This window comes from Elephantulus edwardii, unplaced genomic scaffold (genome assembly GCF_000299155.1).
Source record: "Elephantulus edwardii isolate Elephantulus edwardi_28Jun2011 unplaced genomic scaffold, EleEdw1.0 scaffold00049, whole genome shotgun sequence".
NCBI classification, from domain to species: Eukaryota; Metazoa; Chordata; class Mammalia; order Macroscelidea; family Macroscelididae; genus Elephantulus; species Elephantulus edwardii.
The window spans coordinates 18,238,533-18,256,629 of record NW_006399799.1 but is presented as its reverse complement, the minus strand read 5'-3'; the positions used below and the strand labels follow the sequence as shown (position 1 = coordinate 18,256,629).

Sequence of the window (18,097 nt, the reverse complement as noted above, 5' to 3'; positions counted from 1 at the left end):
ATCTGTTATCGGAAATACTTCAACTGGTATACCATCTATTCCTGGGGCCTTATTTTTTGCTATTTCCTTCAAAGCAGCTTGAACTTCTTCATCACCATAGGCTCTTGCTCATATGTTATTTCTTTAAATTCCTCTGTATCTGCCAATTCCTCAGTTCAGACATGTGAGGCCTTTCATTTGGAAGCACCACTCTCTGGGCTATACGGCCAGAGCATCTTTAGATGACAGCGCTGTCAGCTAGCTGCTGCCAAGCTGACTTGAACCCATAGTGACCCTGCAAACAACTGCACCAAGCTGCACCTTGCTGATCCTGGACCATCTCACAGCCTCGGCCACCTTCAAGCCCATTGTTGCAGTCACTGTGTCAAGTCATCTCATTGCTACTCTTCCTCTCTTTTGCAGACCCTCTACTTTTCCAAGCAAGGTGCAAACCAAAACCATAATCAGATACCATCCTAGTGTTATTAAAATGACAATGATAAAATGAAAACAGCAAGTGCTATTACGGTTGTGAAGAAACTATTGGAACTCTCATCCACTGCTGGTCAGAATGTAAAATGTATGGCTACTGTGAAAGACAGTTTGGTGGGTCCTCAAGGAGTTGAATTCAGATACAGGATTTCTGAGCATACAAAAGACCTGTACTAATGGAAACACTTTTCACAATAGTCAGAAAGTAGAAACAATCTATCAACAGATGAATGGATAAAGAAATGTGGTATATACACAGTCACAACAGTAAGTGAAGGCCTGATATATGCTACAATATAAATTGTACAACATTATACTGAGTGAAATAAGGTAGTCACAGAAGGATAAATACTGTAGGTCTCACGGAAATGAAAAAAAAAAAAAAAAGATAAAACCAGACTACTCACTGGTGGGACTGAGGGGGAAAAGGAGAGATTTAGGAGTATTGAGGTTATGTTAATGGTGATAAAATAATTTGGAAAAGGATATGCAGGATCAGGCAGAGTTTATACCTAACAATGACAACCACACAACATGAAGTTTAACCATTTAGTACCACTAAATTAAACATGTAGAAATTGTTGGATTGCTTTTTTTGCAATACACACTTTTACCTCAAGAAAGTCTCAAAGTTGTTTATTACACCTCACACCTCCAAATTTTTTTCTTCTCAGAGTAATCAGAATGAGGTCTTATTTTTTAAAAAAATCAAAACAATCTGTCGAAGTATTATTTAAAAACGATAAAAAGCAGGGAGCTCTGGTGGCCTAGTGGCAAGAAACTGCACTGCAATCCCAGAGGTGCCTGGTTCGAATCCACCAGATGCTCTGCTGGAGAAGCGGGGACAATCTCCTCCTGTACTAGTCAGATCTGATTTGATGGTACATGCACAAATAATAATAAAAGATAAAATGCAAAGAAGTTGTTTTGAGGACTAAAGTGTGGCTGACCCAAAGCATGGCATTTTCAATCACCTCGCATGCATGTGAAAGCTGGAAAATTAATCCAAAATACACAAGATGAGCCGATGCACTTGAATTGTGGTGCTGGTAAAGACTGCTGAATACGTCACACACTGCCAGAAGGACAAACATCTCTATCTTGGAAGAAGTACCGCTAGAATGCTCCGTAAACGTGATGCTGACAAGACTTCATGTGTAAACATGTTATCAGGAGACTCACTCGCTGACTGCCGCTGGGTCGGTTCTGACTCACAGCAGCACTTCGGTGGGATTCCAAGGCTGTAAGCTGGATGCCCATCTTTCTCCTTCGGAGCTGCGGATGGATCTGAACTGGCAGAAGGAGGCATGCAGCTACGGACCACACCACTGGAGCTCCCCCAGGAGAGAGGGGCTAGTCTCTGGGAAAGGGTATCCTCAGCAAAGCAGGTCTTCGGAAAAAGAAGACCTTCAATTATGTGTGTTGACATGGTACCGCAACGGCGAGCTGGCCCAGGAGCGACCGCAGGAGGGTGCAGGCCTGGCCAGTGCTCAGTCTGCTGTGCACAGGGTTGGAATAAATGTGATGGCACCTAACAACATTTAAAAGAGTGGAAACATCAGGTAGAGCGGGGCGGGGCCTAAGTTCATAACAGGTTTTAGTTAAAAAACACAATGACATAAAATGTCATAAAAGACCTAAAAATTATATTTTAGAAGTCTTTTGTTAACACAGATGTACTGGAACTTAATGTGTGAATGAACATCTAGTTCATTCACTACATAAGTTTCTCCAGTTCTGCTGCCTCCCCGATGTTCACGGCCCTCTACTGTCCATCCTAATCTTTCAAACCAAAAACACGTGAATCCACTTGAGGTTTCACTCTGTCTTTCGAGACCACCCTGTCCGTCCTGATCATCTAGTACTTTCAGTTCTATTTCCTAAGTATCCCACAGACCTGTGCTTTCCTCCTCCACTCATTGCTGCCCCCTTAAACTCAGATCTCATCTTTTATCTGGACATCCCAACGGACCGTTTGCACCAGCCTTCTGGTGAGCGGAACATGCTCACAGCAACTCACAGTAACAGTACACAGCAACTACTGAATTCTAGTCAGCTAGTCAATAAATGTGTAATGAAGGCCTTGAAAGAGCCATCTCCCTTCCAACTATTTCTTCTCACTACCTGAATGATCTTACTATAAACAAAACAGATCTTAAAAGCACTACTTACAAAAGACTCAAGTTCTTTTTCTGGTATAGAAAACCCTGTCTGCTTCTCCAATTTCAATTTCAGCCCCATCTGAAGGTCGCTGTTTGCTCATCCATGCGTTGGTGCTTTTGACGCTGCTGCTCTATCTGTCCCAAACATTTTCCTCACCTACCCACCTTATAATGACGATGACCAAGATAGAGCTACGTTGGCCTAGTGGAAGGAGCTGTGCTACCAAGCCGAAGGTGGGTGATTGTCATCTGTGGCCCTCGGCCAGGTTCAAATTGTCTTCCTGACAAACATTCTTCTAGGTGGTATAGCACTGGTCTGTGTGTTGCTGTACAGAGGTAACTCTTGGTTGCTGTGATGCTGAAGCCTGTGACAGTGATGTGCCAATCTTGGTAATGGGTACCCATGGTGGACAGTGTTGGCTGGAGCTTCCCGACTAAATCAAGCCTGGAAGCAGGAGCGGCATCCACTTCCAAAATGGCTTGCCTCTGGAAACTCTATGTACGAACAGTGCTCAGGCTGTTCGTTCATAGGGTCGCTATGAGTCGTCTACGACTCGACGGCATTAAACAACAACAACAACCCACCTTATAAGCTAAGGACCAACTCATTTCTGACAACACAGCACTTCCTCTTCCCTCGTGTCTTCTCTAACAGCCTTCACCTCAAGGTAGAACTTATCTCAAGGTTCTGGGAAGTGATAAAATTTCCTGGCCCTGAGATTTAGTCTCTGCTCTGGTCTCTCACACTGGCATCACTGGACAAGTGTCTTAGTTTCCTTACAGAGAAAACAGGGCTACTAGAACCGATGTCTCTGAATTGTGCTGCTGGTGAAGGGTATTGAATAAACCACAGGGAGCCAAAAGAACAGACAAATCTGTTTGAGAAGTGGAGCCAAGATGTTTGTTACAGACGATGAGACTTTGTGTCAATGTACTTTGGGTATGTTGTCAGGAGAGGCTAGTCCATGGAGAGAGACACCATGCTTGGAAGGTGGAGGGTCAGAGAAGAGGCCCGACAGTGATGGCAACCACCACTAACACACAGCATATTGTGAGGGGGGTGTGGGTCAGGCACAGTGTCAATCTGCTGTATGCACAGTTGCTATGAGTTAATGTGATGGCACCTAACAGCAACAGGATTTACTTAATGGATGAGAGAACTGAGTGAGAACGCATGTAGACTTGTTACTCCAGGGTTAACATTCAGTAAATGTTAAGTCATTATTATTATCAGCATCAGTCGCGCTTTGTGATGCCCCATTCCACAGTGCAGGGTTCACATCAGCTTCAGGGTCCAACCTAGCACTGGACAGTAAGTGGGCATCAGGTAATGCTGACCTCCAGAGAGATGAAATCTGTCCTGAGTTTCTGCATCATCACCACCACCACCACCATCAGCAGCAAGCTCTTTGCAGCCAGTACCTCAGCTTCCTCCACTCTTTGCTCCAGCCACTGTTTCCTTGTGTCTATCCACATTATGGAACATATCTTCTTGCTAATTCTGTCTCTCTTTATAAAGGCTCAGCTCAAAGGATACCTCCTGGAGCCAATTTCTTTGAGTCTCAGTCCCAGCTAGATGAGCTCTTCCTCTTGATAAGCACATCTTTCGTTCTAGATATGTGTATGTGTGTGTGAAAGAGAGAGAGCGCGAGCATGCACATAGGGTACCTGCGTGTGGGTGACAGGACCCAGTAGGACAGGGAAGAAAGGAGAAATGGCCAAGACCCTACACAGAACTGGAGTGGGTGCCAGCCTGTACCAAGCAAAGTACACCCCTATCCCTTCTCCGTACCTGGCAGGCCCCAACAGTTCCCAGCTAGGGCTCTTGCCCACGCCTGCCCCACACACCCCTAGAGGAGGGATAAAGTATAGGGGCTGCCCAGGAACAGAGGGGAGGCGAAAGGGAAGGGATAGCCAGGAATGGGTGTAGCTGGGAGTGTGTGCTAAGCTCCAGGATAGTTTTCATGAAATTACCTTATTTACGTCTCTTGGGATTCAAGGCATAGTAACATGCTCAAGGTTACACAGCCTACAGTGACTGCGTCCAGATTAAAACTCAAGGGTCCTAACACCAGGACGGAGGCCCATTTTGCCATCAACCATCATCATCACTGCTCGTCCCACTTGAAGTCTGTGGTGCTAGATAATCAGCATTAACAGAGATTCCAATGTCCTTGACCTGAGCTGGAAGCCTGGGTCAGAGATGAATGAGACCTGTTCTCTGCTTTTAAAATATCAAAGAGGATTTATTCTTCGATAACCAGATGGTGTGACACAGCGACTGCTGCAGTGGGCTCGCATATGCCAGAGATGATGAGGATGGCACAGAACAGGGCAGGGTTCAGATCTGTTGTTCATAGGGTTGCTATGAGTTACACGTGACAGCACCTAACAACCAAGTGGCTTAGGGGTGTGAATAGTGCCCTGTCTCCTATATCTGAGGGGACTGAGGTAAAGAGAGAGATGAACTGCGATTCAATTCCAGAGCCTAGTTCTTCCCATGACATGAGACACCTGCTCTGAAACAATAGATTTGGGTCTTTTCTATGTACTAAAACTCTTTGACTTCCTGCTTCTATGCAATGGTGGGTGATGTGAGGCAGGACCTGCTATGTTGGAGCAGGCTTGGCATCTGGGAATCCCTTCTAAGGTCTCTGCTCACTGTGCTAAGGGCTCAGATGTTCTTATTACCTAGTACCGGCAGCCAGCCACTCTGTCAGTTTGCTGGAATGGTAGCAGCAGCCAAGAAATCAAAAGAAGTGCTGCATTATGCAAACTGGCTGTCAAGGACTGCTTCAAAGTGCTAAAGAGCAAGGTTGCCAGTTTAAAGACTAAGGCGTGTCTTATCCAAGCCACTGGGTAAACGAGGGACTTTTCCCTTGTTTTTATACATGTGAAAGTTGCAGTGACTATAAAGGACTGAAAAAACCTGATGCCTTTAAATTGTGTTGTCAAGGGTGCTGAATATACTATGGACTGCCAAAAGAACAAACAGATCTGTCTTGGAGGAAGTACAATCAGGGTGGTGCTCCTTAGATTCAAGGATGATGAAACTTCATCTCACACACTTTGGGCAGGTTATGAAGAGGTATTACTTCTTGGAAAAACAAACATCAAGCTGGGAAAAGGAGATGGTCGGCAAATGAGAGGAAGATCCTCAATGAGATGATCTGACACAATGACAGCAACAATGGACAAGTCAGAATGGGAGAAGTGGTGAGGATTGTACATGACAGGGCAAGATTTCAACCTGTTGTTCCTAGTGCTGGGACTAGAACCAAAAAAAGAGGCAAAAGTTTATGCTTGGAAAATGAAGCTATCAGGCGAGCTGTGGTGGCCTGGTGGCAAGAGGCTGCACTGCAATCCCAGAGGTGAGCAGTTTGAATCCACCAGATGTTCTGATGGAGAAGGAGGGACAATCTCCTCTTGTACACAGATCCAATTTGATTGTACACACAAAAAAAATTAAAGAAAAGAAAAATGAAGCTATCAGAACCAGGAAGCCAATACTGACATGCACAGAACTGGTGCTATGGGTGCATGAGTGACGTTAGTAGTGGACACTGGGCACACGAATGGCATCAGAGACCAGAATGAGAACCACTCAATAAGCTTGAACTCTCGATAGCATCGTCTCATTGGCCCAGACTCCGGCCCTGAGGCCCATTCAGAGAAGGAGGCCATCAATAGAGCCTCACCTCAGTAGTGCTGCAGCCTCTCCTCCATGTTTCCTTTCAAGGAGAGAGGTCTGTCCCTTTGGGGATGTAACCTTCTAATAAATTGATCTTTACTATTTTACCTTCACTTATGCCTTGTCTTTCCCTTCTCATTCCTGTGCTCTAATAAAAAGCTTCGGCCTACACTTACTTAAAAAAAATTATTTTTATGTGTACCGTCGAATTGGATCTGACTGGAACAGGAGGAGACTGCCCTTCCTTCTTCAGTGGAGCATCTCGTGGATTCGAACCATGTGCCTTTGGTATTGCAGTATAGCTTCTTGCCACTAGACCACTAGAACTCCCTTTTTGGCCTACACTTTAATGCTCAATGCACCAAGTCTTCTCTCCCAAGAAACCCCAAGATTTCTATACAATGTGCCACCATGGTATTTGGGTACCATCCCCCCTCTAGTCTCTTCTGCCTGGCATAATTCTTTTGCCTGTGTGAAAAGGGCAAACTAGGACACTGATTGCATGGGAACAGTTGTTGCTGTGTACTGTCGGGTCGGACCGACCCATACCTGACCCTCTGGTGGGTTTTCAGAGGCAGTTAATCGCATGGGAGGGGATGGCCCTTCCTTCTCCCCTAGAGCAGCTGGTGGATTTGAACTGCATCCTTTGGGACTGCAGCACAGCTTCTTGCCACTAGGCCATCAGAGCTCCCTACAATAACAGTACAGTTACTGTAAGCCCTAGTCAACTGAATGGCACCTAACACCACCACCACCACCACCACTACCACCACCAGCACCACGTCAACAGCCAGCAGATGCTGAGGGCAGTGATGCTGGGCCTCTGAGGGAAAGGCGTCATGTGTGTGGATCTTGGGTCCTACAGCCATAATTAAGTAGAGAGCTGGCAGTGCTGCTCTGATTTCCCATCTGTCCTTGCTGTGATTTCTCTAGGGCTGTGGGGGAAAGAGAAACTTAATAAGACCAAGATATGAGTTGGGCATTTCAGTGTTCTCTAGCCATAATAAAAAAATCAAATACCAACAAAAGTTCAGCCTATAAAACAAATAAAACAACAGAGAACTCTATGCTCCTCTTTTCAGAAATGTACCTTGGTACATTTTGCAAAGCATTTCAGAGGCCACAGGATCCTTGAAATCAAGAGATCTGGCAACTTCAGATTAAGCATCTCTGGAAAAGGGTGAGAAGAGATGAAAACCCCAACAGAATCCTGAAACTAGCCCCATGTAAGGGGAAGGTGGGCCTGGAGGAGTCCACAGAGGAGACTGAGAATGAAGAGTAATGAGTTCAGAACTCAAGAGAGTGTGATACAATGGAAAATCATAGGCTTTGGAGCCTAGAAAACCAAGGTTTGCATGCTGATACTGCCCCATCTGTGTACCCTGGGGCACCCCACTTAATCTCTTTAAGCCTCAAATTCCTCATGCATAAAACAACAATGACAAGACCTACTTCCCAGATAGCTGTGAGAATGAAATGAGGTGCTGTGCATTTTATAGATCTAGCTTGGTGTTTGGCATACAGTCAGAGCACGATAAATCTTACCTATTATGATTATTAGTGGTGTCACAGAGGCCAAGAGAGTGAAGCACAGGGTGTGGTGGCAGTGTCCGACGGCACAGAGAGGCCATGACAAAGCACATACCCAGAGGAAGACAGTGAAGCAGAGGAGCCAGCTCTCCCTCAGTTCCCTGTGATGGGGGGGAGGGCACTGGAGGCCCTTCTGCTGCTGAGTGCCAGGTCTGGCAAAGAACCTGGTCCTATCCCAGATGGCCTCTGCCTGGCAGGCGTTCTATCTGGCCCAAAGCCTCTCACATCTCATACGTATCAATTCTTCTGTCATCCTTAGTCATTGTCCAGCTCTCAGATGCATAGCAAGCAACTGAGAAGACCCCGGCTTGGATTAGGTGGCCCTTAGTCTTTAGACTGACACTGTTACTCTTTAGCATTCTAAAGAGGTCCTTGACAGCAGATTTTCCAATGCAACATGTCTTTTGATTTCCTGGTTGTTGGTACCAAGAGTGTTGAGTGTGGATCCAAGCAAGATGAAATAAAAAACCACTTCAGTCATTTCTCCACCTATGATGATGCTATTTGATGGTGAGGATTTTTGTTTTCTTGATGTTGAGATGCAGTCCATCTTGAAGGCTGCAGTCCTTGATCTTGTGCAGCAAGTGCTTTAAGTCCTCAATTTCAGCAAGCACGGTTGTGTCATCTGCATAATGGAGGTTGTTGATGATTCTTTCTCCAATTGTGATACCACATTTTTCTTCACAGTCTCCTGAATGCTCTGTTCAGCATACAGCTTGAAAAGGTATAGAGAAAGGATACATTCTGGACTCTCTCCATTCTTAATTTTAAATCATACAATGTTGCCTTGTTCTGTTTGGACAACTGCTTCTTGGTCTAGGTATCTCTGCTGCCCCACTGAGATAATCTGTCACGACAGTTAAAAGCTTAAGTTGACTTCTGAACCTTGACATGTCAACTACTAACCGTTGTCTGAGCAAGTTATTTACCCTTTCTAATTCAGCAGGGGGCTTCAAGTCCAAAAGGGGAAGAGGGGAGAGAAGGCGGCCATGTTCTCCGAGGTTTGCTCTGCCCAGGGCTGCTATGACCTGGTTACCAGAGAGAGCATGGTGCTGTGTGCGCAGGTGCTGTAGCAGTTTTTGCACATGAAGAACTACTTTGTCTCCAGGAGCCAGGCAAGCCAGGCTTGACCTTGGGGTTAAGGCTGCAGGGGGCTTCAAGCCCAAAAGGGCCTGAAGGCTGCCATTCCTCTAGGTTGTATAGCCCTGGTGTACAAGTTGCTGTACCGCGGTCACTTATGGTTGCTGTGAGGCTCAACACTGTGACACTGATGTGTGTCAAATGCGTTAATGGTTGGCTACCCAACGCAGACAGAGAGTGGGGTGGAGCTCCCCAATTAAAACAAGCTTGGAAGGAGGAGTGGCATCCACTTCCATAATAGTTTGCCTCCAGAAACCCTATGAACCTGGAGAGAGGATGAAAGGCACCCAAGCATTGAGGACTCTCCATCATAGGGTCGCTATGAGTCGCCTGCGACTTGATGGCACTTAACAACAACAATTCTCAATAGGAGGCCTGGTGGCATGGTGCCTGCTATGTTATGTGTTAGCCCAAATGTCAGTGATTCAGACATCATGGCTACTCCTGAGAAAAAAAAAGATGGGTAAATAAAGATTTACAGGAGCTCGAATGAAGGTCACTAGGAGTTAAAACCAATACAATGGGCTGTTGTTTTTAAGTGCTGTGCAATAATAGACGGTGCTACCCTATGATTAAAAGACCTGCATAACTTAACACTTGTATAACTTTCATCCCTTCTCCAGGTTCATAGGGTTTCTAAAGGCAAACTATTTCAGAAGTGGATGCCACTCCTGCTTCCAAGTTTAATTGGGAGCTCCACCAAACACTGTTCACCAGGAGGAACCATTATTGCATTTGACATATCAGTGTCACAGTGTTTAGCATCACAGCAACCACGAATTACCTCTGTACAGCAAATGGACAGATCAGTGCTATTGCACTTAGAATACGATGGGTAGGTAGGTGATTATCATTATCCTCAGCTATAGAGTGATGATAATAACACTGGTTGTTGTTGTAGATTGTCTGGAGCACGACTCTTAGGCAACCCTAGGAACAAAAGGCCTGAAGCCCCTCTACAACTATTGGTATTTATCAAAGTTCATAGAGTTTCGGGAGGCATGTTGTTTAGGAAGTGAATGCCACTCCTGCTTCCAAACCTGTCATAGTATACTGTGAGTTATCTGTGATAGCGACCCTATGTACAACAGCTCTGAGCCCTTCCCTGACCTGAGCCAGTCTCACTAATTCTGACACATCAACCCCCATTGCCCCAGTCATGGTTATCAATCCATCTCATCGGGGGTCTTCCTCTCCTGTGCTGTCCATCCACCCTTCTGAACATGATGTCTTTCTCCAAGGACCGGGCCCAAAGGACCGGGTCATGGGCCCAAAGTAAGTGAGGTGGAGCTTCAAAATGCTAGCTTTCAAGAAAAGGCTTGGTTTCACCCTCTCTTTTCTTGGCAGTCCATGGTATGTTCAAGACTCTTCTCCAGCACCACAATGTGAAGGCATCTATTCTTCTTCTGTCATCCTTAGTCATTGTCCAACTCTCTGAAGCATAACAAGTAATTAAGAAGACTATGGTCTGGATTTGGCGCACCTTTGTATCTAGACTGACATCGTTGCTCTTCAGCACTCTGGAGAGGTCCATGACAGCAAATTTTCCCAATGCAATTTGTCTTTTGATTTCCTGACTGCTGGTGTTGATTGTGGGTCCAAGCAAGCTGTTAAATGCTAACAACCTCAAAAAAATAACACTGGTACATAGTGGTTTTAGTGTTAAGATAATTAAATCAGGTATATAATACACTTGGCATGAAGTCAATTCTTGTTTGCTTCTCTAACTACTGTTATGTATTGTTGAGCTGGAACTGCCTCATAGCTGGTCCTCTAGTGGGTTTTCAGAGGCTGTAAATCACAGGGGAGGAGACTACTCATCTTTCTCCCACAGAGCAGCTGGTGGATTCAAACTGCGTGCCTTTGGGTTGGCAGCACAAGTCCTTGCCGCTTAGCCAACAGAACTACCTTCTGTTACAATCATTCTGAATGATATAGTCTAGGTTCCTTGACTCAACTTTAGCCTACAACACCCTTTACTGTCTATCCTCTGTATACTTCACCTCATCTCTAGCACATTCCTATCACACCCAGACAGGCCTACCTCTAACACTTGTGAGATGATGGACAGACTTAGAAATTGATGCCCACATGCTACAAGTCTAAAATATAGACTACTGTTGTGTAGCACTGAGTCGGAACCGACCCACAGCTGACCCTCCGGAAGGTTTTCAGAGGCAGTTAATCACATGGGAGGAGACTATCTATCCTTCTCCTGTAGAGCAGCTAGTGGCTTTGAACTGCCTGCATTTGGGATTACAGTGCAGCTTCTTGCCACTAGGCCACCAGAGCTCCCTATACATTTAGACTACACATATTTAAAAGTCATAAATGAAACTACCAAAGTATTAAATAAAAATGTGTTTTACTATCCTGTCTTAAAAATCAACCTGCAAGGTCAGGCTTGAAAACAAAACAAAACTCTGACTCCTGGACCATAGTGTTGTTAGATGCCATCAAGTGAGTACAACTCACAGCAACCCTATGAGCAACAGATCTGAACCCTGTCCTATCCTGTGCTGTCCTCATCATCTCTGATACACTTGAGCCCACTGCTGCAGTCAGTGTGTCAATCTGCCTGGTTGAAGGTCTTCATCTCTTTTGCTGACCCTCCACCTTTCCAAGTATGATGTGGGCTGTGGCAGAGGAAGAGAGCAATTTCCGTTCCAGAGGACCCCGTGCTGTTTCCACAGGCCCTTACCCACGCTGAGAGAACAAGGGCAGATAGGCCATGGAAGCTGGTGTGCACACCCTGCAGATCACTGCACTGCAGCTGCACAGACCATCAATGAGGCGAGCTGACATACTGAACCCCCTAGGTCATCTTTGGTTCTTGTCAGTGTAAGTGATATTGTAATAAAAATCTGTTCACTGAATTACAAGTTCCCTTGCTCTGGCTGATGGCTCTTGGTAACAAATTCTATTTCCTTTCAAAAAGTTTGTCCCTATTTACACTCTGGCTAGTACCCCTGCATTTATGCCAGCATCTTGTATAACAATTTAACACATTCTCTGAAAATCTGAAAGGTGAGAAATGGTACTTAGTTGCCTTTACATGAATTTCTCTGACACTAGGAAGGTTAAACACATTTCTGTTTATTTACAATTACATTTCTGTATGACCTGTCTGTTCAAGTTCTTTGCTTTTTATCTGCCAAGGTCCTAATGGTTTTCTTGTCAATTTTCATGGTAGTAACTCTTGTTCTATTTGCTAAGTTTACTTTTCAAAGTTTTGTAGTATTCAATCTTTTTTTTTTAAAAAAAAAACCTTGCTTTAAATTTTCATATATTACCAAGCCTGATTTCTTCTAGCAGTTCTATGCCTTGAAAGTTCTTTCCCCTCCAGGGATTTGATTTCTATTCTATTTCCTTCAAATTTCCCTTTGGTTGTACTTTTACATTTCACTTTATAGTGCATTTGGAATTTATTTTGAAGTATGCTGTGAGAAGAGGGTAAGAAAAATCCTTTTTGAAAGCTATATTTGGAGAAAGTAATTGAACAAAAAGAGGAGTCGGCTTGGGGCTGACTGTGTTATGCTGACAGACAACTCAAAGAGGCAGAGCCACCTGGGACGACTTGGTTTTCCTTTTTTCATCAAGGAGAATTATTCTGGAGCTGCAGAGGGAAGATCAAACATGGTTAAGAGGAAAGAGATGCACAGAAGAGGAAAGAGGAGCGTGAAAGGACCAGGGGTCTGCATCTAAATGAATGATCTCCCAGGGCAGTGAAGAGGGAGGCAGCCTTGTTGAGTAGAAAAGCCCTGAGTGAGAGTCTGAAGACCTTGGTTGGAATCCCGACTCTGCCAGAAGTTGCTGCCTTGCCCAGACCTCAGCTTCCATGCTCACTTAGTTGTTTTTATACACCAGTGATGTCTCAAACACTGCTGGCGGCGATGGGCTCAGAGACAAACAAGAGAGGTTCTGCCCCTCAGCATCTTAAGACAGCTGACAGATACACAAACCCTCTGTATGACAGAGATTGATGAGTGTTATGGAGGGGACTCACATGAGGAGCCAGGTGAGATCTGGAGATGAAACAGGGCATATATTTCAGCACAGCCAGAGTGAAAAGTGCATGTTGGGGGCAAGAAAGAGTAGCAGGGATGAAAAAGGATCCCCAAAGGGTCTGAGCACTGAGCATAACATTTGGGAGTCTGACTATGATCCCTCAGGGAAGTGGTTCTCCGTGGATAGAAAATGGCTGCATTGTTCATGTGAATGGGCTTTTCTAACAGCAATGCCACCATCAGTAATCCCACCATCGCTGACTTAATTTCAACTCACAGCGACCCTCTATCAGGCTTCTGAGGCTGCAAATCTTGACAGGAAGACACTGCCTACCTTTCTCCTATGGATCAGCTGCTGAAGTTGAACCACTGAAAACTTCGCAGCAAAACACACAACCAAGTCCACCACCGGGGCTCGTTACCATCAGTAACAGCAACAACAACTGCCACAAACGAGAACTTACCAAGTTAGCATTTATATTTGTTGTTGTTATGTACCACAGAGTCAGAATAGCTGACCCTCCAGTGGGTTTATAGAGGCAGTTAATAGCATGGGAGGCAACTGCCCCTCCTTCTCTGGCAGAGAAGCTGGAGGCCTTGAACCATATGCCTTCAGGATTGCTGTGCCACTTTCAGCCACTAGGCCACCAGAGCTCTCTCATTTATATTTAATCTTGTTTCCTTTTTAAAAGCCACCTTGAAAGGCTGTTCTACATTGTTAGTTGCTGTCGAGATGCTCACGGTGATCCCATGCATGATGGATAAAATGCTGCCTCATCCTGCAGCACCGTATGACTGACTGCACTGGACTACGGTGACCACAGCATTCTCATGGACTACTTTATTCAGAGAAGATCATCAGGGTCTTTTTTCCTAAGCGACCCTGATTTGGAAGCTCTGCTGAGACCTGCTCAGCATCAAGGCCACAGGCAAGCCTCCAGGGCTGGGTGACAGCTGCACGACATGTGAGTGTCACTGGCTGGGAACTGAACCTGGGTCCCCGGCATGCTGTTGTTGTGTACCATCGAGTTGGAACCAACTCCTAGTCAACTCTGCAGTGGGTTCTCACAGACAGTTAACTGGATGGGACGAGACTGCTCATCTATCTCTTGTGCAGCAGCTGGTAGTTTTGAACTGTGCACCTTCCTTCATGGAGGTAAGTAGTCCACCATCAGGCAATCTGCCTAAAGTAAACCAACTATTCCTGACCAGCCTACATTTAAATCCATGTGTATATGACCCCAAAGTGTAAGCTGCTTTTCTATTTAACCATGTTGGCTCTTCAGGGATGTGGCCCCTCAATGCCCTGCTTGGCCTCACAGACCTGTCTTCTTCCTCCCCCTCTCCATCCCTTTCTTTCCCACGATTTGAATTACAGGTGAAGGTCAAGTTTGTGCTGAGATTGTCTCCTCGTTGGGTTGTGGTCACACCCACATCAACTAAAGCCCAGGCCTCAAGACCACCTGTGTTTACAACCAGAATCAGAGGGAGCTTAGCAACAGGCAGCTCTTTTGTCTCATGTGGAAGAAAAAGGAGAGGTGGTAGGATAAGGGACCAGCTGGGCAGCTCCTGGGGCTGCTGCAGCCCTGAGATCCAGATACCCTTGTGCCTGGTGAGATGCTGGCAGAGGCAGGAGGAATGACAACCGTGTGATAGAATGGGAAGCTCTGCCCTTCACTGTCGTATCCTCTGTCCCCAGAGCTCCTTCCTCAGGACAGTAGTCAGGCCATCACCAGCTTTCATCTAACTCTACGGGGAGGATGTGCAGGCCCAGCATCTGGGACATTAGCAGGCTTCTGACACACCATCTGCCTTGTGCTACGCTCTGTCTATATGGTGTTACTCGCACTCTCCTCGTCAGAGCACAGCTGAGTTGGGCATCTGCACATGTTACTCCCTCTGCTGTACCACCCACTGCCCTCTGACTCATAACTCCTCCTAACTCCAACAGCTTGGAAGTGACTTCCTCCAGGAGGCCGGCCTCGGCGTTTCCTCTTCATAGCATCCCCAACACTGCATCAGAAGTCTAGTTCCAGCAAGTCTCTCCTGCCTGACTGTGGGTGACTGCCAGTCAGCAAGTCTGCTCAGTCCATCTCTGTTCTCCCACAAAGTGACAGCACAGCGAACATCTCGATGTCTGCTGAATGAGTGAGTGCAGGGAGGGATGGATGCCAGATGTGCCTCTGAAGAGAAATGCCTCCTTCCCCCCGCCCTGGCCTTCTATACAGCTGCACTGCTGCGTCCTGGCTCCACCCTCTGCCACCCTCTCCACCTAGTCCCCTGGCACTCTTCTGAGGCACCTTCCGCATACAAAGCCTACTGGGAACTCCTTACCCTGCTCACTGGCTTGCTTAGGGCTCCTCGATTGGGGAACCTTCACCTAGGAGATGAAGGCCTTTCTGTAACTTGCTATCTGTGTTACTCCCAGGGATGTACAGAATTAATGGATATGAACGATGAAGAGGGGAGCTCCCACAGGATGAAGGAAGGAGGGGCCAGTCATGACACCAGCTGTTTTGAGTTGTTCCATTCTCCTTCTCTACATCCTTCCCTATTCCATATCCCTGCAGGACTCCTGGGTACCAGAAAGTTAGGTAAGTTATAAGCAATGAGGCTCACTAAGCAGGTGATGGGCAGTAGCCATGACTGAGGCCTAATGAGCCCAGCCCAGCCTGGCCTGACTCCAGAACAGAGCTGTCTCCTGCCAGATCCCACAGGTGAGGCAATGCATGGAACTTTCCAGAAGCCCAGACGCTGTTTTCTGGGAATCATCACTGAGGGCACACAGGCTCACAGCTGGGACTGCATGTCAGGAGGGGGCCCAGTGAGGCAATCTTTCCACATTTACCTGGCTCTCAGACACCAGGGGAAAAAAAGGAGAACATGGGAGAGATCTCAGGAATGATCAGTCTTTCACTTTGGGTGGAGAAGACCTCTCCAGAGGTCTCACAGAAAGGGCAAGCATAGACCCACCCTGGGTGCTGAGAGGGGAAGCCACAGACATCACTGGTGTCCCTCCAGCAGCTCATGCCAACGGCTCAAATAGTTCTCTGTCGCTGGTACCAGGGAAGTTCAAGGTACTCCTCCCCTTCTGATTTACCTCAAGCCAAACCCTAGGAAGGAGTTCTCACCAACACAGGGTTGGTCCAAGGTCATAGTACATGGCCAGAAACTTCAGCAAGGGTGCAGGTGAACCTGCGCTCACCCCATCCTTCCTTCTTCTGATTGTTCTAGTACCTTGGATTTGCCTGGTGCCCAGGTCAGACCAGGCAGGAGCTCCTGAGAGTTGGAAGAACTGAGACTCTTTGTGGTTCCTGAGAGGCCCGGGCACAACGCTGGTTTCCTTCCTTTCTTCTTTCTTTCCTTAACTCTTGTGGATGAATAGTAAGATGAATTACTGGGGAAGGTGGGCCCTGACCCACCCCTTTGGCCTGGCTTCTTTACTTGGGCTGTCTGTTCTATGCCAATCTGTCCATCAGGAAGCAGGATCTGATGTCTGAGCCAATCCCAGACCATCTCATACCTTTACAGTGATTGGGCACTGAGAGGTGAAAGAAAGGAGCTGGGATCAGGCCCTTGCCCAGTGGAAACTTCTATCCTAAAAGGAAGCGTTGGCAGGGGTCCAAGGGCAGGGAAAAGGTTGTGCCAGGAAGGGGTGGGCAGACAGGCAGAGCGAGAAAGCAGTCCTCAGGCTCTACAGAGTTCCCCAAGGCAGACCGCATTTTTCCCCACTTCCCTCTGACAAGGGCCTATTGGCAATCCCAATTCTAATCCCTCATGGCAATAGGACAAGGCTTTGAGGATACTAGTCTCAGCTCCTAGACTTTATAAAACTGTGGGGTGTCCTTAGGGGTTAATAGTTAATAGCAAGGTAGTAAGTACTCAAGGCAAGCTTCAAGTCACACCCCTAACCCCAATTTCCAGATGAATAAATGTTGATTGTGGAGACCAATCAGTAGAAATGCCTTTCCCTCTTCTTGCCTAGCTATTTGTGGTGCCTCAGAATATCATTCTACACCTTGACTGGCACCCCCTACATTCCCCACCACCTGCTCTAAGCCTCTGGCTTTCTCTACCATGTTGTCAAGGCTGTGGGGAAGAAATAGAAACTGCTCAGTGGTGGGCCCCTCGGCATGTGCCATACCTCAGATTAGCTTCTTGCTGTCCCCTGCCCACCCTTTTCCCTCTCTGGTTTGTGTGAGCAGTGGGCCTACGTGGCCTTAGGCTGAACTGAAGCCAGACATGCACATTGCTGCCCAGTCCTTTCTTTTCTTTGGGCAAATGGCCTGGACCCAGTGGAGCCTGGCTGCTCCACTTGGCCTGATTCTGAGGTGTGCCCCTTGCCCACTGTTCCACCTACCTGAATTTCTTGACCTGACTTCTGTCTTCTCTTTCACTTGCTACCTTTCTGATACTGCCTGTACTTGGCCTTGCTTGTTAAAGGGCTGTGGAGTTAAACCAAATCGCACTGAGACACCCACATGCAGGTTAAGCTGTTCCCACCCTTAACTCTCTCTCGCTTCATACCGGTGGTGGAGGGCTGGCTGTCATCATTCTCCTCTGGTTGGAGGCGTGGGTACAGGGAGATGAATGACCTGAACTCTGCAGTACCCTTCCCCCTTGGGGAGATAGCTGCTAACAGCTGGATGTGGGGGGTCAGGGGAAGTGGCCCCAGGCAAGCTGGCAAGCATCCCTGCAGGCCTAGAGCTGAGAAACAGAAGTCTCAGGAGGAGACCCACGGGTGGTCTGCTAAAGAAATGGGCCTGGGATTTTGCCGACCAGGAACGACTACAGATCCTGATCACCTCTGAAGGGTAGATTCAGACTTAGTGACAGATCGGGAATCCAGCTACAGGCCAGTGGTGAAAGTATGAGGTGGAGAGAGGCCACGACTTGAGAGTTTGGGGTTTGGGGATTAGCATCCTCTGAAAAAAGTCTGATGTTCCTGTATAATGGCTCCAGGGCCCAAATAAGTCTTCCTTTCTTGGCTGAGAAAGAGGGTTTGTGTTAAAAGACCAGAGTCAGAGAGTATGAGG

The 18,097-nt window shown here is 46.7% G+C and overlaps 1 protein-coding gene across 2 annotated transcripts in view; it reads right to left on the bottom strand.

The window, feature by feature from the left end:
- ST3GAL3 (ST3 beta-galactoside alpha-2,3-sialyltransferase 3) overlaps positions 1-18,097 on the bottom strand; it is a 370,474-nt gene that overhangs the window by 10,394 nt on the left and 341,983 nt on the right. The gene's annotated exons all lie outside the window — the stretch shown is intronic.